The 27,044-nt window shown below is 36.1% G+C and overlaps 1 pseudogene; it reads right to left on the bottom strand.

The window, feature by feature from the left end:
* Positions 1-23,648: 23,648 nt before the first annotated feature.
* LOC132300007 (scopoletin glucosyltransferase-like) lies at positions 23,649-25,636 on the bottom strand (annotated as a pseudogene).
* Positions 25,637-27,044: the final 1,408 nt, after the last annotated feature.

The following is a 27,044-nucleotide window of genomic DNA, read 5'->3' as shown; positions in this document are numbered from 1 at the left end:
CTCCGAATATTCTCAAACTCATATATGTTAAAGAACATACAAAGGCCTAATTTAATATCATATTACAAGTTGTTTCCATGCTAGATACAACCATTTTAATTAAATTGTCATATAAGAAAATAATTAAATAAAAGTTTCAATACTTATTCAAATACTCCTAATTTAATAAATGTTAATGAACATATCAAGGCCTAATTTAATAGCATGCCACAATTTAATTCCAAGTTATATACAACCATGTGAATTAAATCTTATATATAGAAAAAAATTAAATTAAATTTTAGAATTAATGCAAAGGCATGCATACAAGTTGTATAAGTACGAAATACATTCAATACAACAAATATATAAACCTAAAACATTCCCTACCTCCATTTGAAATGAAAATATAAAAAGCCACCAAAAAGAAACCACTCCGAATCCGACGATACTTGGGGGTTATATCGGGGACAACGAGGGAAGCAACTATCACCCTTGAGATACCACCAAAATCCAAACCTGAACACAAAACCCAAACTCAAAAATGGTCAAAACCGGTTTCTAATAAGGGAAAAAGGATCACCTCGCTAAGGCCTACAATAAAGCCTTAGACATCGAGACAAAATACTTAAGGGAGGAAGGTTAATTTGAGAGAAGAATGGTGGTAGCCCCCTTAAGGCCGTAGAACTAGACCTACAGCAGTGGAGAAGAAGAGGAAATGAAATGATTTAATTTTTCAAACCCCCTATTTATAGAAATCTCAAAAAGTGCCCCGAACAGGCCTCGTCGGGTTCGAAAAAAGTGGAATTTGCGTAGACGCGCTCAAACAGTAAAATATTGTGAATGAAAAAGAACTAAAATGAGAAAAAAATGAACAACAGAAGAAACGACATCAAAAACCAAGTCTCGTGTAAAGAGATATGGCCCGAACAAGTTCGGCAGCAATTGGGGCCGAAAACCCTAAAACTTGGAAAAACGACCAAAAGGAAATTCTAAGAGTACACGACTCAACGAAATATGAAAATGAATCCCGTACGAGGATCAAGGCTCAAAATGAGGCATTTTGTAATAACTTTCATGAATTGCACAATGGCCCCTCCAAGAAAGGATAACTGCAAAACTGCCCAAAATGAAAATATTTTTCAAAAGATATTTTCTTAAAAACCCCCGAAATAAAATATTTTCAAAAGATATTTATGAAAAACACCCCAAGAAACATATATGTTTCTGAAGAATCCTTTCATCCACGCCCCTGCGAGAAAAGGGCAACGCGTGAGGTGCGCTTGCTTAGGGGATGCCCTGGTGTTGGCCCTTTTCTCCCTCGTTCGGACTCCGATTTGGGTGAAATTTTTTTTGAAATTTGTTAATTTTTCGCTATCTATCCAATGGTGTGCTCGATAGCACCCATAAATTTCTAAAAATTATGATTTTGCCCCTAGGGCTAAACTTGTCCGTTTTTAAAACTTCGCTTCCGCATTTTATTTTCTTTTAAGTTCCGTGGCTTCATGGGAAGCCATGTTTATGTCCTAAGGATGATGTACATCTCTTGAGACTTAGTTTGAATATGAAATGACCATTTTGCCCTCAGGTACATACTTGGTCTATTTTCACCTTTTCGTTTCCGCATTTGTTTTCTTTTGGTTTCGTGACTTCATGGAAAGTCACCATGGTGTCTTAGGGATATTGAATATCCCAATAGACCTTGTTTTTGTTTCTGCTTCCACATTTCGGATCCGTTATCGGGTCAACTTTCGGGTTGCATTGACAATCCTGATTTATAAAAATTCGGAACGTCACAGGTGATATCAAAGCATCTGGGTTCGAAAACTTTGGATGACGGGTTTGGGTGCATATCATACGTTTGTTGATTTGGTTTGAAATGTTTACTTGCTTCTAGATGACATGTTTATGTTCTTATATGACAATGTGCTTAAAAGCTTTTCTTTAACTGTTTTAGCATGACTTATATATCTAGTTGATTTACTGCATTGTGTATGCTTGTCTACCTTAGTATGATGTATATATGTTGCATGTCTTAGCATGTTTACTTGCTTCTGTGACAATTCGTTTAGAAAATTTCGTTAACCGCCTTAGCATCGTATACGCTTAGTGTCTTAGCATGTTGTATATGTTTATTTGACTTGATATGATTGTATGTGACATGTCTTCATGCCTTATGTTTTTTTTTTTTTTTTTTTTAGCATATGTTGACATACTATGTGTCTTCATAACGTGATTGATGTAATGACATGTTTACGTACTTAGGTAACTATGTGTTTAGAAGCATTCGTTAACCATTATAGCATGACTTGTATGTTACATATGATAGTATACTTTTCATTTATTTAGCACTTATATGCTTATGTGCTCACTTGCTTAAGTATTTTGAGAAATCTTTTGTTTAACATATATGCCTGTCTACTTATATGCCTAGGTGTTTGATGTTTTGTTGTATGACTTTATTTGATTTAAGTGTCTATATGCCTATATGTTTAAAATGAGTTAGCATCCTTTAATTGCCTTACAATGTTGTTATATTATACGTGCTACGTGTGTATGCTATTTGTCTAGCATGATTTAAATTTTTACATTACTGAGTATGACGTATGATGTATGCTAGATTAAACCTTTATATATTAGTTGCCACTTACATTGTTTGCCTTGATTTTATCTACTTGTTTTATGGCGAACATATTTATATGAATTATTAAATACTTGTATAAGTATGTTGTTTTGTTGTCATATTGTATGCTATGTGTTTAGTATAGTATATACAGTTTAATTAAGTACCTTTTCGGCATAATACTTAGGATCTTAAATTGATATTTGCACAAGCATGCTAATTGATGGTTTTATGCTATTACATATTATATGTCTTAAACTTATGGACTATGTTAAGTGTCGAACATGATTAAGTGTTAAATATTCATATTATCTTGTGATGAGTTGTGAGCATAGTAGTACTACTTGAGTTGTTTATTTTAACTTCTAGCTAATTACGATGTGATGGAGCATACTAGTTGTTATATTTATGCTATGCTATATGATAAGCATGAATATGATCAACATGATAAGATTTCCTTTTGATAAAACACTTACGATATGAAGATGCTATTTGCATGAGTATGCTATTTGGTAGCCTTAACGGCCGCATGTTACGTGTTTCGCACCTTGTAAAGTTTGCTAACCGATCAGTATGACTACATATTAATTCATATGTTGACTTGGTGTAGGGTTATGAGCATACTAGTTCTTGTTTACCTTGATTATTTTGACTTATATCCACTCGCTATGTGAAAGAACATGTTATATTTAGACTATTTACTACTTGTACGAGTATATGATCTTGTTGCCATGACGTATACCGAATGTCTAATATGTCTATATGTATAAATGAATGTATTCGACATACTTAACCTGATTGTAGTAACAGTATGAGGTGTAGTCTAGTGTGGTATTTTATTTTAAAATTCTATATAAATATGAGATGCATATGATTTTGATGGTCTTTAGATTAATTCGTATTCCATTTAATGTTGAGCATTGTCATATACTGTCATCATCGTATGTTTATATGCCTTATCATTTTGAGCATGCCTTAGAGACATGTTTATGATATGTGACTACGTGGTAGTTCATGTGATGATATAGATGCCTTTAGCTAGGTACCTCGATTCGATGTGTTATTGTTCGGAGTTCTTTTGGTGATGGTCATTGGATTTGTGTGTTGATTCGTTTGGAGATTGTTTCACGATTCGGTGGTTTTAGGTCCTTTCATTTGATCATATGATTTTTGGAGTTGTCCTTTGAGACTTGATGATGTGTTTCTGGATGTGACTTTGTGTTTGGTCTTTAGTTTTGTTCTCCATGGGATGTGCCTGATTTCGCGAACAAAATCCCTTTAAGGAGGGTAGGTTATAATGACAACCCGGTTAGTTTCCTTCTTTTCATTCTCTCAAATTTTATGGATATTTTTTTTCCCTTTTTCCTTTTTTTTTTTTTTTTTTTTTTTTTTTTTTTTTTTCTGTCAGTTTTTCACCATCATTTCATTTTGCGTAACCTATCGGGTCGTGCTCGGATTTGATTCCGGCCTTGCACGCATTCATTATACTTGATTTTCATGTGATCCATATTTTTACTATAGTAGAAAAGCATGCTAAATGTTTACTTTTGCCCATAGGGGCATAAATGTAAAGATTCTTGAAAATTATTTTCTTTACTTTGGGTGTTTTTCGTAATTATCTTTGCTAAAATTTTGTATTTAAGGTTCTTTTAAATGTATCGTTTGAATGACATCTCATTTTGGGCTTTATGATAAATTCACTTTTTGAGTTATTTAGTAGGGGGACATTTGTGTAATTATGAAAAGTTTTCAAAAAAGTTTCTCGTTTTGGGGTTCAAACTTTCATGAGGAGTTTATTTTCACTTTTTATTGACTTTGGCACTTCCGGAATATTTTTTTGAATTTTAATTCATTTATTTTGAATTTTTGAATCTCGTTAGTCGTCAATCTTGTTCGGAGCATAACTTTTCACTCGAGGCTTGGTTTTTGACCCCGTTTCTTTCGTTGACCTTAGAATTCCATTCAAAAAAATTTTGTTCATGGATCATTTTCAGTTGAGTGCGTCTTCACTGATTTTACTTTTTGGACCTAGACGGGGCTCGTTTGTTCAAGACACCTTTTAAACCTATTTAGGGTAGATGGATGAGAGAGAAAGTCATTTCAATTTTTCATCAATTTAAAAGTAGCAGCAGCCAGCCTCCACCAAGGACCTTAGAGCTGCCCTCTCTCTCTCTCCTCTTTTCTTATACTTTCTCTTTGATCCGACTCTTCGCAATTTAGACTTTTTTAATGTCCTCGACGACGCGGTGATTTCTATCTGATCGGTTTTCCATTTGTAGCACTTTGATTTTTGGGTTGTGAGTTCAAACTTGGATTTGGGTTTTCTCACTTGAGGATTTCTTGCTCTCTTTATTGTCCCCGCCAAAATCCCGAAGTTTCATCGCATTTTGTGGAGTTTGATTTTGGTGGGATTTGAGATTTCATCTCAAAGTAAGGTAGGGGCTGTTTCATGTTTATAATCTCAGTGTTTTACAAGTTTTTGAGGTTTATATAACTTATATGCATGTTTAAAGTTTAGATCTAAAAATGGTTTTTATTTTAATTAAATGATGATTTAATTTCATAGTTGAAGCATGCTTAGATTTAATTAAGAATATGATATTTGGAGAGCCCATGACTTATAGTTCATCATATATTATTTTTGGAATTTTTGGATGACTTTTGAAATCTAGAGATTTTTAATTAATTAAATTAATTAAAAATTAATTAAGTGTTTTAGTGGCTTAATTAGACTTCTGATTTGATATTTGAGTTATTCATGGTATGTTGCTTATATTGTGTTAATTTCATATCATTTGGTGATATTTTGCTATCTAGATAAATTAATGAATTTTTATTTAATTAGTTTTCATTTAATTAATTTATGATTTATTTGCATCATTGATGTTTTCAAGGCCTATTATGTTACATACTATGATAATTAAGGACTTAGGGCATGTCTTGTGTGTTTAAACAATTTGATTGTGTGTAGTATTTGATTAAGTGCATTTAGTATATGTGTATGTACTTGTTGTGCACAATTTGTTAATTTTGGAAGGCTCGTAGAGACGTAAGTTTATGTAATGACTAGGATTCAGCTCTAGTACGAGGACACGGTTTCTCTTAGTCACGAGTATGCACCAGGTAGCTCATTGAGGGTCGTAATTACCCATAACAGCTTGCTCGGTCTTGTGACCGCATGTCCTAATCCTTCCGCTTGTTTGATTTCGCATTTTAAATTCCAAGTTGTTTACTTTATGTATTTATATTTTTGTTATTTGGCATTTGATGTTTCAATGTTGTTTAATTGCTTATATATTATGGTTTATGATGTGGATGTTCTAATGTAGCTTAGAATGATCCCTTAGTCTCACCTTGGATATAGACTTTAGGTGGCATGAACCATATGGATTGATTTATATTAACTTATAAAGACTTGCAAAACTTTAGGTTATATGCATGTTCATTTCCTACGAGTAACTTGTTTACTCACCCTCGTTGTTGGGAAATTTTTTAGGTAAGAAACCGTATTTTAGGGATGTGTTGTGTGTGTTTGTGTACCAATTATAAATAAACCACTCGCAATAGAACGAATCATTGTAGGATAGCACTATAGAGAGGGTGTCGAACCCACAGGGAGATGAGTTATTATGTTCTGTTTTTAACTAATCTTTATTGGTTTACAGGTAACTGGTTGAATTGATTAATTTTTTGTAACGATTATAAACTAAAATTAAACTAAAGTGATCAGAGAGAGAAATGTCTTAGGGCTTTGACTTTACCACAACCTTCATACTATGGTTAACTATTTCAACTCTGGGTATTTAATTGAATTATATTTTAAATGAATTGAACTCAATAACATTCCATAATTTTGGGATTTTAAAGAAAGATGTTTTATAAAATGTAATTAACTATAACCTATCTGCGGTTAGCATGGACTATCCACCTACCTACTTCTAACTACTTCAACTACTTTACAAATAATCCATCTTTCCTAAGCATATACTATGAAAACATTCTTTTATAAAAACGTTAGAACACCATTACATGACCTCAATTCTTATGTCCGACAGGGCTCCGCCAGATACCGTCAAATAAGAATAGGTTAACAATAGAAACGAACAGTTATATCTAAGACAAGGTAATAACAATTCGAAAACTATTTAAAATATTAAATCCAATTGAGTTGTCTCAATTGCTCATAGTTATGCAATCAAAAACATAATATATTTAAAATATCCCAGAGTTAAAACAATCAAACCATAGTATTATATTGGGTTACATCAGTGCCCTAAAAGAGGAATTAGCTACTCATGACGATGCCGAATATCATCTGTGTTGTAGTCGTCTCCATCGTCACGGACGACATTTCTCTTCTCAAGATCTTCACCTTCTAAGGTTATGGAAACCCTAAAAGCCACAACCATCGTATCAGCCTTCCAAATAACACGAGAAAAAGGAACTTGGAATTTCAGCCCCCTTCTATCAAGGCCTATGCCTTCTTTTATAGAAGAAAATAAAGGTCTGGTAGGCTTTTAGGTCTTCTGGCCCATCTGGAATAACATATGACATGTAAAGAGAATAATCCCATAACTTAAATCTAATCTGTCATAGAATGCTCGAGCTTTAGGAAGTAGAGCTCGAGCTTTGAGGTTTGGGCTCGAGCTTTGGGAACAAGGCTCGAGCTTCATTAGATTATTGCTCGAGCTTCAAGGAATAGTGCTCGATCTTCACTTTAACACTTAGCGAAATTTCTTTAACTATTTTCTGAAGCGTCTTTTCCTTTAATACTTAGAATATTTTTGGGATTTATCTCTTTTAACATTGCTCGATCCAAGCTTCATGGGCTCGAGCACTAAGTACCAAGCTCGAGCTTTAGGCACTCAAGGCTTGAGCTTTGAATAATGGTGCTCGATCCTTGAGGTCTAGCACGAGGCCCTGGGAGCTTGGTTCTTCCATTAAATTAACTCTTCAAATTCCGACGCCTTGTGCTCGAGCTTGAAGGTCAAGGCTCGAGCACCCTGAGGTAAAGCTTAAGCACCCTTTGTTAGGGCTCGAGCTCTAAAGCTACAAGACTCGAGCTTAAATGCCTTATTGACTTTTCTTCTTTTTCTTGCAGGGATCGAGCCTCAGGACTTGGGCTCAAGCTTTGGTTCCTAAATTCTTCCAAACTGCACCATTTAAGCTCTCGGCTTGCTCTGGATGATCGACAATGACTCCGTAAGCTTCGATGTCATCATAAATTCCCAGTTTTAACTGTTTATCTGGAAAAGTACCTATAAACACACATTTAACATAAATCAATCTAACTATAGATAGAAGTATCACTTTAGGCCTTAACATACGTATAGTTAGGGGCTTGAATATATAATATTCAGTGCTCATCACACCCTTAAACTTACATATTGCTAGTCCCTTAGCAATACAATACTAAAAAGCCACTTTCGTGGGAATCACGGTTGCATTTAGCCTATGCAACAAGCCTTTAAACCCCTAGGTTACCCTAATGGACGAGTTTTAGTCTCGTGAGGTTTCTAGTGATGGTACCCACAAATATCTCAAACAGTGTCTTAATTACACAACAAGCTCATTTAAACCTGTTTTCCAAATCATACTATCCATACAGTTCATTAATATAGCAAGTACAACCAATGATATAATCAGAAAAACTTTCAACTTTTAATTTCAATTTAGCAGCCATGGTCCCTATATGTCAGTGTAATCATGCATTCAACAATCATAATCTCCAAAATTCTTTGAAAGTGATCTTACAATTAAATGTGTGGCTTACTGTCCATGCTCGCATTTATTCCTTACTATTCCTTAATTCACAAACAAACTTTTCAAAATCCAACTCCCAAGGCATTATTATTTTGTTTCTACAGGTATGCATTTTTCAAAAAGGATACTGTCCAATGTTCAAGTTTATTAAGCTTTCTAGATTACCTATGTAACGAACTTTCAGCCAATGACTCCCAGACTAGATGGTCTTAGGGCATTAAGTGATAAAGCACCCCTCAGGACTTAATTGTTCAAGTAATCTAGGCAACCTAAACCCTTTATGTAACAAGCTTTCAACCAACGACTCCCAGACCAGATGGTCTTAGGGCATTAAGTGTCAGAACACACCCTTAAAGACTTAATTGCTCAAGTAATCTAGGTACAAACCTGAACTTGACCCTTTTTTACTTCTTTTCTTCACTTTTTTCCTTTTTTTTCTTTTTCATTTATATTGGTGAAGATTTTTTTTCTTTTATTGCATTGCATACATACCAACTTTTTTTTTTTATTCTTTTTTTTTTTTCCTATGCCTTGGCTATCAAAATTATCAAATCTACCTGCTCATCTCAGTCTAACTCAAAACAAAACAAGACTTCTTATTTTTACCCAACAGAATTCATGCAAGTGTGAATATATGTAAAGTGTAGCATCTTAGAAATCAACATTATTAAACAATAATCATCCTAACAGAATGACCACAGGCCACCAACTGATTTCAAAAAATTTCAAGAATCCCTTTTCAAAATATTTTGTCATACAAACCATTTTTAACCAATATCAAACTGCAAGCAGAGTATATGACAATCAACAGACTCAAACTCATACCTATAACATCAAAACTCATGACCTTGTGTTATCAACAATATTAAATTTCCCAATTACCTTACCCCCAAACATAGTGTGCACATTGCCCTCAATATGTGAGAACAAAATAGAGTTATAAAGATATTACCATACAAGCAAACCAGCAAAGATAGATCAAAATGAAGCACAAGAGGGTAAAAATGGAGAAATCACCCCTAAACTTAATCTGTAGTACTTGGCAAAATCAATAAACTCTAACACAAATTAGAGTATCAAGTATATGGAGTAACAACAGAGAAATATCACAGGTAACTCAAATATCAGCACAATGATAATATAGGCAAAAAGCATGTATATAAATGATCAATATTAGAATAATGCTTTTGAAATAACAGACTTAGGGCATAAATACAACATAAAGAAATAAATATATCAAAAATACTGCCCTAGTCAACAAAAATGCCTATTTAGCAAAAGAAAATACAGAAAAGCCCTAAACAGCTAATCTATATAAGGTGGAAGAGGAGCGGTAGAAGTAGAAGGGGCAGACGGAGTGCGGCATAGTAGCTCCTCCAGAATGCTCTACTGCGCAGTCAGCATCTGTCTCAGCACCATCTGTCCGTCCTGCAGCTCGGCTACCTGGGCTGTTAAGCTCTAATCTCAGCCTTAGAGTTGTCAGGCTGGGCTGCAGGAACTAGCCTTTTCCTAGGCCATCAGAGATATTTATCTTATCCTCTGTGGCCTCGTCATCCTCCTTCTCATCCTCTGTCTCCTCAGCCACTGTTACCTTCGCATGATCAGCTGAGTAAATAGTAGTGGAGGTGGGTAAGGTGGTACATGCAGCACATATGGCACACCCTGTGTCTTGGCATCCAAACGTCGTCGATCCTCTCAGATCTCATTGTCAACCCCCCACTCGCCCTTCCATGCCTTAGGCATATGGCTAAAGACATTGTTCTACTGAGTGAAACGGTACTGGGTGAAGACGGTAACTGTAGCCTCATTCGGGGGTAATGAAACCCCCGAGATCTCCATCAGGCGAGTAACAAGCCTAGGAAAACGTAAATGGTGGGTAGAAGGATGTAGGGCCTCTCCCATCTCGTCATAGAGCCGGCACATCTGAAGGAATACCAGCTGGGGTATGGATACCCAATAGCCGGCGTGAAATGCGTAATGCGCATCCACCATCATTGTGCACCACCCTATCTTATATTCGATAGGGCGAGCATTGGCCACAAGGACCGTATCTAAAAACCAGAAACATCTCAGAAGCTGTGACTTTTGGATCGTCTCCCAAGTGATAAAGTGTCTCCCCTGGCCAAGGGCTCTAACCATCGCCTCCCTAGACATGCCAGGGGGAATCTGAGGAAACTGCCCCTGAAGAGCGGCAGGGTATCTACCGTAGTAGCCCATAGCCCTCGTTATAGCCTTATAGTCCACTATTAGCTCTACAGCCTCGACAGTGACTGTGAAGTAATCCTCTCCATCATGGGCATTATCGCCCACATATAGCAACAATGTGCGATAAAACACACGCACCAATCGAAGATAGGTAACCTGTGCTGGATGTCTTAGAAATCCCGACAATTATTGAGCCTATAGGGCCTCTACTGTCTAGAATGTGTCTCTGTGGCGCTGAAAATCCTCCAGCACAAAATCTGTCTCATGGCGGATAGTGTTGTACCGCCATGCATCATCTAATGCCATAGCTGGAGTCCGAACAATCCTTTGTCGCGGACATCGAAGCATTGGTAATATCCAAAGCCCCGACACACCCTCTCAACACTGTCCAATAAAATCCCAAATCTGTGAGCTAAAGCTCGAGCTTAAGGTCCAATAGCTCGAGCTTTACTCTGGTTGAGGCTTGAGCTTGAAGTACCGAAGCTCGAGCTTGCTACAAGTAAGGGCTCGAGCCCAATTATGAGAGCTAGAGCTTCTTGGTTTTCAACCGAAGCAAAATCTTCCCCAATCCTTCCAAAATTGTCCAAAATCAATCCCAAAACACCCCTAAGCTTCTCATTAATTGCCAAACAACCCCAAACTTCCAATATTAACACCTCAACCCTCCAAAAATACCCAAACTTGTGTTCTTCAAATCCAAAATGAGATTCAGAATTTTTGCAAGTTTGTGAATGGATTCATGATTAGAGAGGGTTATAAAGGATTAAATCTAATTTTTTAGGAAATTTGGGCATTATTTTGGGGCAAAACCGTGGTTTATATATAAAAATACACACACACACACACACACACACACACACACACACACATATATATATATATAACAAAGAAATATTGAGAGATTCTTACCTTTTTATGTAAGATCGACTCCTCAGATGATGAGAAGGATTAATTAAAGAAGTTCGAAGAGATTTGGGAGAGAATGGAGGCAAGAACAATGAAGGGCAAGAGGTTTCCAAGCTCAGCACGAGGGTTTCCTTATATTTTAAAGTAAAAGCGCTCGAGCCCAAGGTTTAAGGCTCGAGCTTAGCCACTTAAAACCCTAAAGTTAACGATGAAGGAGAGCTCGAGCTTAGCGTGTGCAAGCTCAAGCTTTTGGTAGCTGATGCTCGAGCTTCAAAGTAAAAGCTCAAGCTTTGAGACAAATTTTTGTATTTTTTCAATTTTTATTTTCTTTTTCTTATTTAAACCAAACCTAACCTAAACTAAAAATAAATTTTCAATAAAAACTAACTAAAAATCAAAAAATTAAAGCAAAAAATAAAAATAAAAATAAAAATATGAATAAAAATAAAAATAAACTACGGTACAACATACAACTGCTAAGTTTAATGTCGATAACTCGACAGCATGCTAAGTTTAACGTCGATAGCTTGACGAAAACTGACCTCTCTAGTCCAAGTAAATAGGATCATTAAGTTTTACTACCTCCACTGTGCCTCTCTGCACAGTACTCTCTATGTAGGGTTTAAGTCTCTGTCCATTGACAACGTGACTTTAGCTTTCCAGGAAAAAGTTTCAATCATGTATTAAACAATCAAACCTTCTTCCCAGGCTCAAAAGTCTTATGCAAGATATGTTTGTCATGAAATGCCTTAGTCCTTGATTTATAAACCTTATCACTCTCATAAACATCATTACGTAATTCTTCGAGCTCTGTTAGTTAAAGCTTCCTATTAGAACAGCAGAGTTTGTATCCAAATTAAGCTTTTTTATGGCCCAGAAAGCTCTGTGCTCTAACTCTACAGGAAGATGGCGCCATTTACCATAGACGAGACGATAAGGTGACATACCAATCAGAGTCTTAAAAGCTGTACGATAAGACGACAAAGCATCATTTAGTCTAAAAGACCAATCTTTATGATCTGGCTTAACCGTTTTTTCAAGAATTTTCTTAATCTCACGATTAGATATTTTAACTTGGCCACTTGTTTGGGGATGAAAGGCAGTAGTAACTTTATGAGTGATGGAGCATCTTTGTACCAAAGTACAAAAATACCTATTACAGAAGTGAGCCCCCCATTACTAATAATAGCTCATGGCATACAAAACCGATTGAAAATGTTCGTTTGAATGAACTCAACCACAACTGTATGATCGGCAGTTTTAGTAGCCTCTGCTTCAAACCATTTAGACACATAATCAACAGACACAAGAATATATTTATTATGATTTGACTGAACAAAAGGACCCAAAAAATCAATACCCCATACATCAAAAACCTCAATAACTAAGATTGGAGTTAAGGGCATCATGTTTCTTTTGGAAATTGATCCTAACTACTGACATCGAAGGCATGACCTATAGAACAAGTATGCATCCCGAAAGAGTGAAGGCCAAAAGAAACCACACTGAAGAACTTTAACTGCAATTTTCTTTGCACTGAAATGACCTCCACAATCTAAACTGTGACAGAAGATCAGAATACTATGAAACTCACTCTCAGGAACACATCTACAAATGATTTGATTAGCACAATACTTGAAGAGCTGGGAATCTTCCTAATAGTACATCTTAATTTGAGAGAAGAATCGATATTTTTCCTACTTTGACAAAGACAAATGAATTTTGCTTATTACAAGATAGTTCACAATATCAGCAAACTAAGGTAAATCCTTATGAGAAACCCCAAATAGTTGTTCATCTAGAAAGGAATCACAAACTGGAAGTGAAGTTGAGGTATCCTCAATCAGAATTCTAGAAAGATGGTCAGCTACCACATTCTCTGATCCTTTCTTATCAAAGATTTCGTAATCAAACTCTTGAAGCAAGAGGATTCATCGAATCATATGGGGTTTGGTTTCTTTTTTGGAAAGAAAATGTCTCAAAGCAAAATGATCAGAATAGACCACTACTTTGGAACCCAACAGATATGATCTGAATTTTTCCAAAGCAAAGACAACTGTAAGCAACTCTTTTTCAATAGTGGTATAACTCAATTGTGCATCTGAAAGAGTTTTGCTTACATAGTAGATAACATAAGGAATTTTATTTACTCATTGTCCCAAGACAGCACCCATAGCATAATCAGATACGTCACACATGATCTCAAATGTAAAAGCCCAGTCTGGAGGATTCATGATAGGAGCTGAACAAAGAAGAAAGCGAAGCTTATGGAAAACTTCTAGGCATGATTCATCAAAGATAAAAAGAGCATCCTTTGAAATTAGATTACACAAAGGACGAGAAATTTTGCTAAAATCTTTAATGAAACATCGATAGAACCCGACGTGCCTAAAAAATAATCGCACTCCCCTTACAGAGGTAGGAGGTGGCAATTTAGAGATCAAATCTACTTTGACTCTATCAACTTTAATACCTCTCTCTGAAATGATATGTCCTAAAATAATCCCCTCTTAAACCATAAAATGGCTATTCTCCCAACTAAGAATAAGATTTGTTTCTCTACAACGCTGAAGTACTAGGGATAGATGTTAGAGACAGTTCTCGAATGTGGATTCGAAAACAGAGAAGTCATCCATAAAAACCTCAAGAAACTTTTCAACCATGTCTGAAAAGATAGACATCATACACCTCTGGAATATTACTGGGGCATTATACAATCCGAAAGGCATCCGTCTATATGCAAAAGTACCGAATGGACAAGTGAAAATAGTTTTTCTCTTAATCCTTAGGATTAATGGCCAACTGATTATAGCTGGAATATCCATCTAAAAAGCATTAATAGCTCTAGCTAGCCATTCGCTCTAAAATCTGTTCAATGAATGGAAGTGAAAAATGATCTTTTCTAGTAGTGGAGTTGAGTTTCCGATAATCAATACACGTACGCCATCCAGTGGTGGTGCGTTGTAGAACTAATTCTCCCTCGGAATTCTCAACCACTATAATACCTGTCTTTTTAGGTATTACCTGAGTATAACTCACCCACTTGCTATCTGAGATGGGTTAGATTATTTCCGCATCTAGCAACTTCATAACTTCCTTCAAAACCACCTCATTCATATTAGGATTCAATCTTCGTTGGAGTTCCCGAGATCTTTGGGAATCCTCCTCTAAATGAATCTGATGCATGCAAATTGTGGGACTAATTCCTTTTAAATCAGCCATACTCCACCCAATAGCCTCTTTATTTTGCTCAAGAACTTTCAAGAGACTACTTTCTTGGGAACTTATAAGATTGGAAGCAATGATCACTGGAAGGGTGTCATTTAAACCCAAAAAAGTATACTTGAACTTGTCCGAAAGTGGCTTAAGCTCAAGCTTAGGCAAAGACTCTAAAGAAGGAATAGGCGAAGTACTGGAAAGTAGAGGAAGAGGCTCAAGTCTAGATTTTCATGGAGGAAAATCTGTGATATGAGTGGAATTGAGCAAAGAATTCACTTCAGCTATTGAAGATTTGATATCGAAATCTTCATAATTGAAGTGATTCAGACAAGCTTCTAAAAGATCCTTGGATAAAATAGTTGGGAGTGATTCCTCAACCAACTCATCAATAACATCAAGGAAGAAACATTCACTATTATCGTGGGGATGATAAATAGCATTGAAGATGTCCAGCTTGACTTTTATATTTCTAAAAGATAATTCCATGGCTCCAGTCCTACAGTTAATGCAAGCATTCACTGTGGCTAAAAATGAATGCCCAAGAATGACAGGAATATACTTTTTAGAATCGTGGACCGGTTCTATATCAAGAACTAAGAAATCTACCGAAAAATAGAACTTGTCCACTTTTATGAGTACATCTTCAACAATACCTCGTGGTTGTCTGACAGAACGGTCAGCAAACTATAGAACAACTGACGTAGGTTTTAACTCTCCCAAACCTAGCTTCTCATACACCGAGTACGGAATAAGATTCACACTTGTTCCAAGATCAAGAAGTGTTCGCTCTATCACATTGTTTCCAATGATGCAAGAAATTGTAGGAGCCCCAGGATCTTTAACCTTTAGAGGAGTGTTGTACTTTAGAATAGCACTGATTTGCTCGGTGAGACAAATTTTCTTAGGAACTTGGGTTTTGGATTTTCTCTTAAGAGTGCACAAGTCTTTTAAAAATTTAGAGTAGGCTAGAATTTGCTTTATAGTATCAAGCAGAGGAAGATTGATTTTGACCTATTTAAAGACTTCCATCATATCTTGAATTTTCTCCCCTTGTTTACCAAAGTGGGAGGGTTCCTTGAGACATTCAGGATAAGGCGCTCTTGGCTCATAAGTTGTCTCAAGGTTAGGAGCAAATGAAGAAGTGACTCCACTTTCAACTCCTATTGTGGATTGTGGAATAGAACTTGAGGAAACATCCTTGGGATGTGGATTATGAATGATAGAAACAATGGGAACCCTAAGCCTCTCTTTTTCTTCCTTTCCTTTTTTAACTTGGTTGTCAACCACTTTATCACTCCTCAATGTAGTGATAGTCTGAAGTTGCTCATGATGAATACCTGAGGAATTGGTTTCATCAATCATGTAAGTCTGCCCTTTCAGGTTGGCTACTGGCTGACTAGGCAGCTTTCGATCCACTCTTCAAGATAGAGTACTTGATATTTGCCCAACTTGTGCATCTACCTTTGCTATGGCTTGAGAATGAGAATTAAGAAATTGGGTATTGGCTTTAAAATCAACAAGAGTATTGAGGCTTTAAAATCAACAAGAGTATTGAGTACTTGATCCTCAAAAGCAGAATTTCTAGGAGGAGGTGGAAGATTAGGAGTTTGAGTGGGTTGATTCCTGAATTAAGGTGGACGATAAATACCAGATTAATTGAATGAATTATTTTGTGGCATAGGATTGGATGAATTTTGATATTATCCCTGTGATTGTGGAACAGTGGTTCCTTAACTTTGATTACGCCATGATAGATTAGGATGATATCTCCAGCCAGGATTATATGTAGAAGAATATGGATTATAAGCTGGTCTAGAGAATACAATATTCACTTACTCCTCTAAGATCTCAAATGATTGTCCCATCATAGGGCAAGTGTCAGCAAAATGGGAAGGATTAACACAGATTGAAGAAACTTCCTTTGATAAGGCAGTTTATGGATTAACAATAGGAGTAAAGCCAGATGATAAGATTTGATCAAACCTACAATTCAAAGCTTCTATTTGAGCGACTAACTTACTAGATTTTTCTACATCATAAAGTTTTTCAACCTTCTGTATTCCAAGTGAAGACCTAGACCTAGAGGAAGAAGCATGTTGCATTAAATTTTCACTTAGGGCCTCAAACAGTTCCCAAGCGTCAGTCGGACTCTTACACAGAAAGGCTCCATTACTTGATGCATCAACCATGTTTCTATAGGAATCTGAACGACTATTATAGAAAATCTGTATTAAGTGTCATTTAGTAATATCATGGTATGGACACTTTCTTAGAAGATCATTATATCTTTCCCATGAATCATGGAGCTGTTCTCCCGGGATTTGGAAAAATGCCATGATTTCTCTTCTCATTTGACAGGTTTTACCCACTATGTAGTACTTTTTCAAGAACACTTGTTGCAACATGTCCCATGTAGATATGGAATTTGTTGGAAGGGACTGTAACCAAGTTCTTGTTTTATCCTTGAGAGAGAATTGGAAAAGTCGCATCCTGAATGAATCAATGGTAAGAGTGGTTAACTTGGTAGTTGAACATAATTCCAAAAATAAATCTAAGTGTGTATAAGGATCCTCTGTTGCAAACCCATGGAAAGTGGGAAGCATTTGGATCATTGCAGGCTTGATCTCAAAATGGGTTGCATCAGCATCAGGAAATACAAAACACGAAGAGAAAGTATATGTGGTTGGAATAAAATGATCCCTCAATTATGGTTGTGGAGGAATAGGTGGAACTCGTTTTTCATTACCATTACCATTGCCATTACCCGGTGCATCACGCTGATCAGCCATGTTATCAGATGAACTTCCTATTGTATTCAAATGTTTTTTAAGTTTTCTTAATTGACTAAGAGTTCTCTCTATTTCAGGATCATACACTAAAGGTTTTAACTGAGTATGGCGAGTTAACATGCACTAATTCCACTAATCCTAATAGTGACAAAAATAAAAAATTTCAAGTAAAAGAAAACAGTAAAAACTCACAAAAGGTTTAATAAACCGAAACTTTTTATCCCTTAAGCGTCTTTGTCCTCACTGCTAATTTCCTGCACCTGAAAAGAAAAAGAATTAAGGTGAGATATCAGAAAGTCCGAAGACTGGTAAACCAAGAATAAAACTAATTAAAAACTAAACTAATAACAAATCTCTCGTGCAATAGAGCCAAAAATTGTTGTGTATATTTGTGTTCCAATTATAAATAAACCACTCACAATAGAATTAATCCTTGTAGGATAGCACTATAGAGAGGGTGTCAAACCCAGAGGGAGATGAGTTATTATGTTCTGCTTTTAACTAATCTTTATTGGTTTATAGATAACTGGTTGAATTGATTGATTTGTTATCACGATTATAAACTAAAATTAAACTAGAGTTATCAGAGAGAGAAATGTCTTAGGGCTTTGACTTCACCATAACCTTCTTACTATGGTTAACTATTTCAACTCTAAGGATTTAATTGAATTATATTTTAAATGAATTGAACTCAATAACATTTGTTCAATTCGGGATTTTAAAGAAAGATGTTTTATAAAATGCAATTAACTGCGGTTAGCATGGACTATCCATCTACCTACTTCTAACTACTTTAACTACTTTGCAAACAATCCATCTTTCCTAAGCGTAGATTATGAAAACATTCTTTTATAAAAACGTTGGAACACCATTACATGACCTCCATTCTTATGTCTGGAAGGGCTCCGCCAGATACCGCCCAATAAGAATAGGTTGAGAATAGAAAACGAATAGTTATATCTAAGACCGGGTAAATAACAATTTGAAAACTATTTAAAACATTAAATACCGCCCAATAAGAATAGGTTGAGAATAGAAAACGAATAGTTATATCTAAGACCGGGTAAATAACAATTTGAAAACTATTTAAAACATTAAATCCAGTTGAGTTGTCTCAATTGCTCATAGTCATGTAATTAAAAACATAATATATTAAAAATATCTCAGAGTTAAAACAAACAAACCATAGTACTATATTGGGTTACATCAGTGCCCTAAGAGAGGAATTTACTCATAACGATGTCGAATATCATCTGTGTTATAGTCGTCTCCATCGTCACGGACGGCACTTCTCTTCTCAGGATCTTCATCTTCTAAGGTTATGGAAACCTTAAAAGCCACTACCACCGTATCAGCTTTCTGAATAACACGAGAAAAAGGAACTTGGAATTTCGGCCCTCTTCTATTAAGGCCTATGCTTTCTTTTATAAAAGAAAATAAAGGTCTGGTGGGCTTTTAGGTCTTCTGGCCTATCTAGAATAAGATATAACATGTAAAGAGAATAATCCCATAACTTAAATCTGATCTGTCATGGAAGGCTCGAGCTTTAGGATGTATAGCTCGAGCTTTGAGGTTCGAGCTCAAGCTTTGGGAACAAGGCTCGAGCTTTATTGGATTATTGCTCGAGCTTCAAGGAATGGTGCTCAATTTTCACTTTGACACTTAGCAAAATTTCTTCAACTATTTTCCGAAGCGTCTTTTCCTTCAATACTTATAATATTTTTGGGATTCATCTCTTTTAACATTGCTCAATCCAAGCTTCATGGGCTCGAGCACTAGGTACCAAGCTCGAGCTTTAAGTACTCAAGGCTCAAGCTTTGAATGATGGTGCTCGATCCTTGAGGTCTGGCACGAGGCCCTGGATCTTAGTTCTTCCATTAAATTAACTCTTTAAATTCTGATGCCTTGTGCTCGAGCTTGAGAGCCAAGCCTCGAGCACCCTGAGGTAAGGCTCGAGCACCCTTTGTTAGGGCTCGAGCTCCAAAGGTACAAGGCTTGAACTTAAATGCCTTGTTGACTTTTCTTCTTTTTCTTGCAGGGCTCGAGCCTCAAGACTTGGGCTTGAGCTTTGGTTCCTGAATTCTTCCAAACTGCACCATTTAAGCTCTTGGCTTGTTGTGGATGATTGGCAATGACTCTGTAAGCTTTGATATCATCATAAAATCTCAGTTTTAACCGTTTATCTGGAAAAATACCTATAAACACACATTAAACACAAATCAGTCTAACTATAGACAGACGTATCACTTTAGGCCTTAACATACGTATAGTTAAGGGCTTGAATATGCAATATTCAGCGCTCATCAGGATGCATAATATCCTTGAACTTGCTTGTGGCTTGATGAGTTTGGCGTATTTCCTTACATGCACTTAATAGAGTGATTTTGTTTTATTTTGGGTTAAATATGTCAAAACTTATAACTTCTATTTGGGATGTGTAATAAGTACCTAAATGCATCATTTGAGACCTATTTGACATGTATGTGATGAGGTCAAGGGCCAAGAATCTCATACTTTACTTTTATGCTACTTGGTTTTATACTTAAAAATGAGAAAAATTGAAAAATGCAAAGCTTTAGCATATCATTTTTAGCTTGGATGGTGGGAAATGCATTTTATCATTTTTTATAGTGTTCTTAAATCATATGCGACGTGTGACCAAGGGCCAAACGGTTCTTTGAATGCATCTATGATGATTGACTTCAAAATTTGCTTTAAAAGGCTATTTTTCATGATTTTGGGGTTTGGACATGTCATATTTTGCATATGGTGTATTTTGAGGCCATGGGCCATTGGGACGCATTTTATTATGTATATTACACTTGCTAGAATATTCATATTGCATAAATTATTATGGTTGCATGTTATGCTCGATGGTAGGTTTCAAAATTTCCATTTTAAAGTATTTTTGAGGTTTAATAGGTCAGATTTTGCATTGGGCATAAATGGGGGTCATGGACCATTCTCACACACTTTAAAACACTTATTACGCTTGCATGCACAATCGTTTTAGTTTACAACTTCATATTTAGTCATTTGAACGCTTGAAGCAAAGTTGCAATTTGACATTTTTCATCAAAACTGATCTCAGGGGTATTTTGGGCATTTCAATTCAAAAAAAAAAATTTCTTTCGACATGGGCAGCTTAGAAAAATTATTTTAAGGGGTCTTTCTTTTTCATGTTTTTCCAAAAAAAGTCGTTTCAGGGTCCAAAAAGGCCACTGTTCTGAACATTTTCAGTTTTTACCCAGGGTCAACTCCTAGGTGTCAGCTTTAGCGCATGGGCGCGCGCGCATGGACACATGGGCGCGCACGTATGGACACATGCACGCCGCGCGCAAGGGCGCGTGCGTGGGAGTTGCCCTGGTGCCTCCTTCGGTCGTCGAGATACCGTTTTTTGTCGACCCTTTTCTCTCTCGTCCGGACTCCAATTTAAGTGAACTTTTTTTTTTTCAACTTTGTTAAATTTTCGCTGTCTATCCAATGGTGTGCTTGATAGCACCCATAACTTTTTAAAAATTATGATTTTGCCCCTAGGGCTAAACTTGTCCCTTTTTAAAATTTCGTTTCCGCATTTTGTTTTCTTTCAAGTTCCGTGGCTTCATGGGAAGCCGTGTTTGTGTCTTAAGGATGATGTATATCTCTTGAGACTTTGTTTGAATATGAAATGACCATTTTACCCTCGGATACATACTTGGTCTATTTTTACCTTTTTGTTTCCGCATTTGTTTTATTTTGGTTTCGTGACTTCATGAAAAGTCACCATGCCGTCTTAGGGATATTGAATATCCTAATAGACCTTGTTTTTTTTTTTTTTCGCTTCCGTATTCTGAATCTATTATTGGGTCAACTTTCGGGTCACATTGACAATCATGGTTTGTGAAATTTCAGAACGTCATAGGAACAACCGATGGGCTTTTCTCCAAAAGTAAAGCTACGCGTTTCAAGGAAATCAACTGGTATGAAAACTTGTGAAGTCAAAAATCAACTCCGAGCTCGAAAAGTGAGGTTGTACCAAAAAGTGACAAACAGGAAAAAAGATGAAAAGTGAATAGTGTCCAAAAAATAAAAATGTAGAAATGACGCGGTCCTTTAAGGATGTTGTCAATCCAAATGAAAGAGTCTCTAGAACGATTCCTGAGCACTCAAGACGACACCGAGTAACGAGAAATTGAATTCGGAAAAGAAAAAAAAAATCAACAGAAAAAAATATCCGTAAAATTTGAGAAAAATGAAATGAAGGAAAATGACAGGGTCATTATAGTTTTGTGGCTCGAATTCGATATGCAAGCAGTGTTTTGAGAGAAGTGAACAAGATCAAGTTATTTGGAACTAGTTTAACTTTTTCTTAAACCAGTTGGACATGGTTGTAACCCCAATTGCACCAGTTGAAGAAAAGTTGAACCAGTTGGACGTGGAAGCTAGAAGAATGCTATTTTAGAGTTGAAAACTAATATGGTAATTTCTTATAGGCAAGTTAGAGAATACTTATCTAATAAGGAATTGGGTTTAAAGATTCTATAAATAGAGATGGGTGTGAGAGGTTTAGTAAAAGAGATAAGAGAAAAAATATAAGGGGTTGTGAGTGTTGTGAGGAAGGGGAGAGTATATGTAATTTATTTGGATATAGCCTAAGAAGAAAGGGGTTCTGGTGTTCTTAGCCCGAAAAAGAACAAAAATGGGTTCTTATATTCTTAGCCTGAGAAAGAAATAAAAAGGTGAAAGAAGAAAAGAGTGAAAGATTATATGAGGGTTTGACATATGTGGTTATATATTCTATTCCTTGATACATAATAGTGAAATCTCTCTCTCTCCATGGACGTAGCCCTAAAGTTGGGTGAATCATGTAAAATATCGTATTGTGTATGGATGTGCATGAATATTATCTCCATATATATTTTTGTTGATGTGATGTGATAATGCTTCCACTGTGTGTAATGAAAGAGTGATTTAACTCTCAACAACGGTCGACCATAGAGTGCATTGAAAAGATTTCATTTCCTTAACAACTAATAACAAAGTCGATAGTAGGTCAGAGCCCATGGTTGGTCCTAGAGATCAGAGCAAAAGATTGATGCGAAATTTGTTAGAGCTTTTATAAATATTCAATCAGAGTTAATAATGACACAAGGTATGTTTATGGTGTAAAACCCGTGAGAAATAAGTTTTAGGGACAAGCCAGAGAATGTGTGTTAATTCTCAAGATGAAACGAATAAGGTTTTAGGAATGAAAGGGTTTGCTTTAAGCCCGATGAAGAGCAAAAAAAGAGTGAAGAAGAGAGGTTTGTTGTATTGAGCTAGAAAAGTAATTAATGAGGCTAAGTTTGAAGATTCATAGGTTGTCATACGTGAGCAATTGAGCACCAATGTGAAAAAAAAAGGAGAACAAAAGAGTTAAAAGAAATTAGATGGATGAAGAATAATCATGATGGAATTTGAGAAAATGTGGAGATTGTTAAAGTGTTCCTCAATTTTATCATAGTATCTTGTTTGAGGTAAGAGATCTTCAGTTGAGATAAAGCTATGAAGAGATCTTTGTTTGAAGTGGAGCTATGGAGGAGCACGGAAAGACCAAATTTCAAGCCAAGTAATAGATTGTTGGATTTTGTGGCTTGAATTCGGTGTGCAAGTAGTGTTATAGGAGAAGTGAACAATAGGGGGGAGCATTTGATTCGCCAATCCACGAATCCGATCTGATCTGTGCGGATCGGATCAAATTTTTAGGCTCGTGGATTGGTGGTGGATTCAATAATTTGGACTCCGTAGTTCACAGATCGGATTACAGATTTGGCTGCGAAAAATCCTATCTGATACATGAGTTTCATATATATTGATCCATGAGTTTCATATATATATATATATATATATATATATATATATATATATATATATATATATTCTAAGAATGTGTTACTTAATGATTTCCTAAATTAAAATAAGTTAATGATCATTTAATGGCATCTAGGAATGTATTAGTTGATGATAATTTAAATATATGAATCAATGTTGATAAATTTAAATTTTATCTATTGGGCTATGGTTAAAAAAATAATAATATTGGGCTATTTGGAAAAACCCTAATTCGTGGATCCCATCGGTGATTCCACGGATTTGATCCGTTATCCCACGGATCTAATGGTGGATTTAGATTTTCCTATTCCATTAGGACATGATCGATTAAGAGTGATACCTAATTTGATTCTATCCAATCTGTGACCACCCCTAGTGAACAGGTTCAACTTTTTCTTGAACCAGTTACACATGATTTTATTCCACAATCTCAAATCAAAGTCTAAGTCAAATTTTTATTCCACAAACTAGATTCAAAAATTAAAAACAATCTCTTCAATGATCAATCGAAGGTCCAGAAAAAAAAAACAAAAAAACAAAAAAAAAACCCTCAACCATAGGTCCAGACATGAAAAAATAAAGACTCAATTGTAGATCTCACCATCACCAAATTTATCTTCCTAATCTTTACATGATGTACTAAACTTTAAGGAATTGGCTTAGTTGGAAAAGGCTTGGGTCTTGGTGCTCCGTGAAGCACCAAGAAACATAATACAAACTTTAACATGTTCGTATAGGGAGCGCCTTGCACGAATTTCGTGAATTAATCAAGGCAATTAAAACCCGAACACCTCGATTATTGAAAAATATATATATAGAGTTATATATTCTTGCTTGCTTCAACAGCCATAAGCAGTCAGTTCTCTAATCAAATCATCCAAATCAGTGTAAGTTGATCCACCTTCTTCAACAGCCTTCCATGCCGTCTCCTTAAGTGTCCTTGCTCTTCTCCTCCTCTCCTCAGCTTCTTCACCCACCATAACCTCCTTCACCGCCATCTCTATCGCTTCCCATTTCACACCATCACTTGTGTCTCTGTTCGATTGCAGAGAGTCTCAAAATCTCAGTCAACAACTTCTCATTGAAGAACTGCTCTGCAAACACCGGCCACGTCACCATTGGCACTCCGGCAGACACCCCTTCAAGCGTCGAGTTCCATCCACAGTGTGTCAAGAAGCCTCCCACTGCTTCATGATCAAGAATCAAAACTTGAGGTGCCCACCCTCTTATCATTAGGCCCTTAACTTTAGTTCTCTCTTCAAATCCTTCCGGCAACCAATTTTCATTGTCTTCTTCTTTCTCGGATTTTCTCACAACCCAAATGAATTCTTGTCCAGAAGCTTCAAGTCCCATTGCAAGCTCATATAATTGGGAAGCAGCAAAATTTGCCAAGCTTCCAAAGCATGCATAAATAACCGAATTGGGCTTTTTCGAGTCCATCCATTTCAAACACTCGTGTTTGTCAATGGATGTTTCTTTGCCTCTCTGTGCTTTGTCTTCAACTTCTCTATTGCATAGTGACACCGGGCCTGTGTGCCACACCTTCCTCCTCAAAACCCTCCTGTAATGATCAGCATAAGCTGGTTCAAGCTCGTAGAAGCTGTTTACTAGAACTCCAAAGCTTGTCATCTCTGTCTTCATAACTACATCTATCAAGTTGGTAAAGTCTGACTTGTTGTCGCCATCTTCTTTGTAATGATCTGGAAGTTGCATCCTAGCTAACTTAACCTCATGGGGAAGGTTAGGCACACCGAAGGGCTCGGACTCTGATGAGACATTCATCTGAGGCTTGTAGAGTCTCAAGTGCTCCGAAACACACATAGCGAAAGAACAAGTTCCATGGAAAACAAGTCTAGGAATGTCGATTTTGGCTGCAACATCGGTTGCCGAAGGGAAGAAAATGTCCGCGACAAGGCAATCAGGACGGGCTTCTTCTAGGACACGCTCGAGTGGTTCTTGGAGCATGGTGATGGCCTTGAAGAAGTTGGGAATCATATCGTTGGAGACTTGATCGATGTTTTCACATCCTTGGGGCAAGCCAGCTTCCTTTGCAGGGAATCTGATGACACTGACTGAGATGTGGGTATCCAAATTTTTTGTTGGTTGGATCGATTTGGTGAAGATAGGGGCATTATGAGGAGTGGTGACTATGGTTGTTTTAACACCATGTGAAACAAATTGTTTGGCCATATCCAAAATTGGTATCATGTGGCCTGGTGCCATTAATGGAAGGAAGAACACGTGAAGTTGACCCATTGAGAACAAGTTATAAAGACTGAGAAAAAAAGGAGAGAAATGGGATTATTTTCTAACTCTCTTGACTCTATGAAAATCAATGAGTATTGCAAAATATATACATAAAGGATATTTAGTAGTAGCTGAAGGTAAGTAAGAAACATAAAAATGCTACAACTTGAGAAGCAATTATTGGTTGATTGCGTTGAGCGTTGCCATATGTAACATACATGTTGCGGTGACCACGTGTAGAGAGAGAGAGAGAGAGGGAGGGAGAGAGAGATGGATGTTAGGGGTGTGGGTTGGTTCGGCTCGCCATTATTTTAAAAAGCTTTTGTTTGGTTCTTTTAATAACAAAAATCATTCGAACTTGATTTGAACTTATATTTGTTTTGACTTGTTTCAACATGTACAAGCATATTACATCCGTTTACCTATACATGCCCACCTTTATAAACATATAACATGTGTTTATATTTATGAATGCATTCGATTTTACAGGAGTTGAGCCTAACAAATGTTCGACGACTCATTTATTAAACAAGTTCAAAAATCAATTTCAAATGATTAAGTTGAGTTGAACTTTACATGACTTGAGCCAAAATTGTTCGTAAACAGCTCAGTTGATCTAGATTTCTGCATAGAACGATGTCGTTTGCTTATTTTGTTTAATTTTTTACATTAAAAAAATTGAATTCAAAGAATTATTAAACAGTCATGTTTCTTTTTAGAAAAACGAAAGAAAAAAACAAAAAAGATTTTCGTGTTAAGTTGTTTAAAATAAAAAATAAACAATAAAAAAGCTTAATCAAATAAACCAAATGATCCTAATTTTTGTGACTTCAAATCAATTCTCATTGCATTTTCTTTCCTGCTTTTTAATCTACTAGTTCATTTTGTCATCGTCACCTTAAAAAAGATAAATATTTCTAGTGAAAATGCATCATATTAATTTCTTGTCCCATTTTTTACACATAAAACAACTGTAGTATGTTTTTTCCAACTGAATTCGGGCTAAATAGCTTTAACCCAGAAAATGTGTTCCTATGTAAAAAAAATACTGACAAAAATATGTTTTGATACATTATAATTAGGTAAATGTATCAAGAAAGCGGTAAGAGGGACCCACCCAATATTTTCGATTTGTCCATCTTTGTTAAACTGCTGTCCATCATACAATGCGTAACCAATTACGTCACACATTTTAACTTTATATATAGTTTGTACCACATATGCTCAATGCCATAAAAAGAGTAGTGGGCATCGAACCTTTGTGGGACCAAAGATGCCCATAGATATATACTCGGAATCAGAAATCAATAATCGCAATCCAAAAAAACAGTTTGCATTTTGCTTCTTTATTCCACAATCTCAACTCAAAAGTCTAAGCCAAATTTTTATTCCACAAACTCGATTCAAAAATTAAAAGCAACCTCTTCTTTTCTTTTGTAATAAATATATATGTATATATATAT

The sequence above is a fragment of the Cornus florida genome, unplaced genomic scaffold (assembly GCF_030987335.1).
Source record: "Cornus florida cultivar Cherokee Brave unplaced genomic scaffold, ASM3098733v1 CherokeeBrave_3.0.0_Hap2_Chr03, whole genome shotgun sequence".
NCBI classification, from domain to species: domain Eukaryota; kingdom Viridiplantae; phylum Streptophyta; class Magnoliopsida; order Cornales; family Cornaceae; genus Cornus; species Cornus florida.
Note: the sequence above shows the minus strand (reverse complement) of the source record. Positions and strands in the feature narration are given on the sequence as shown.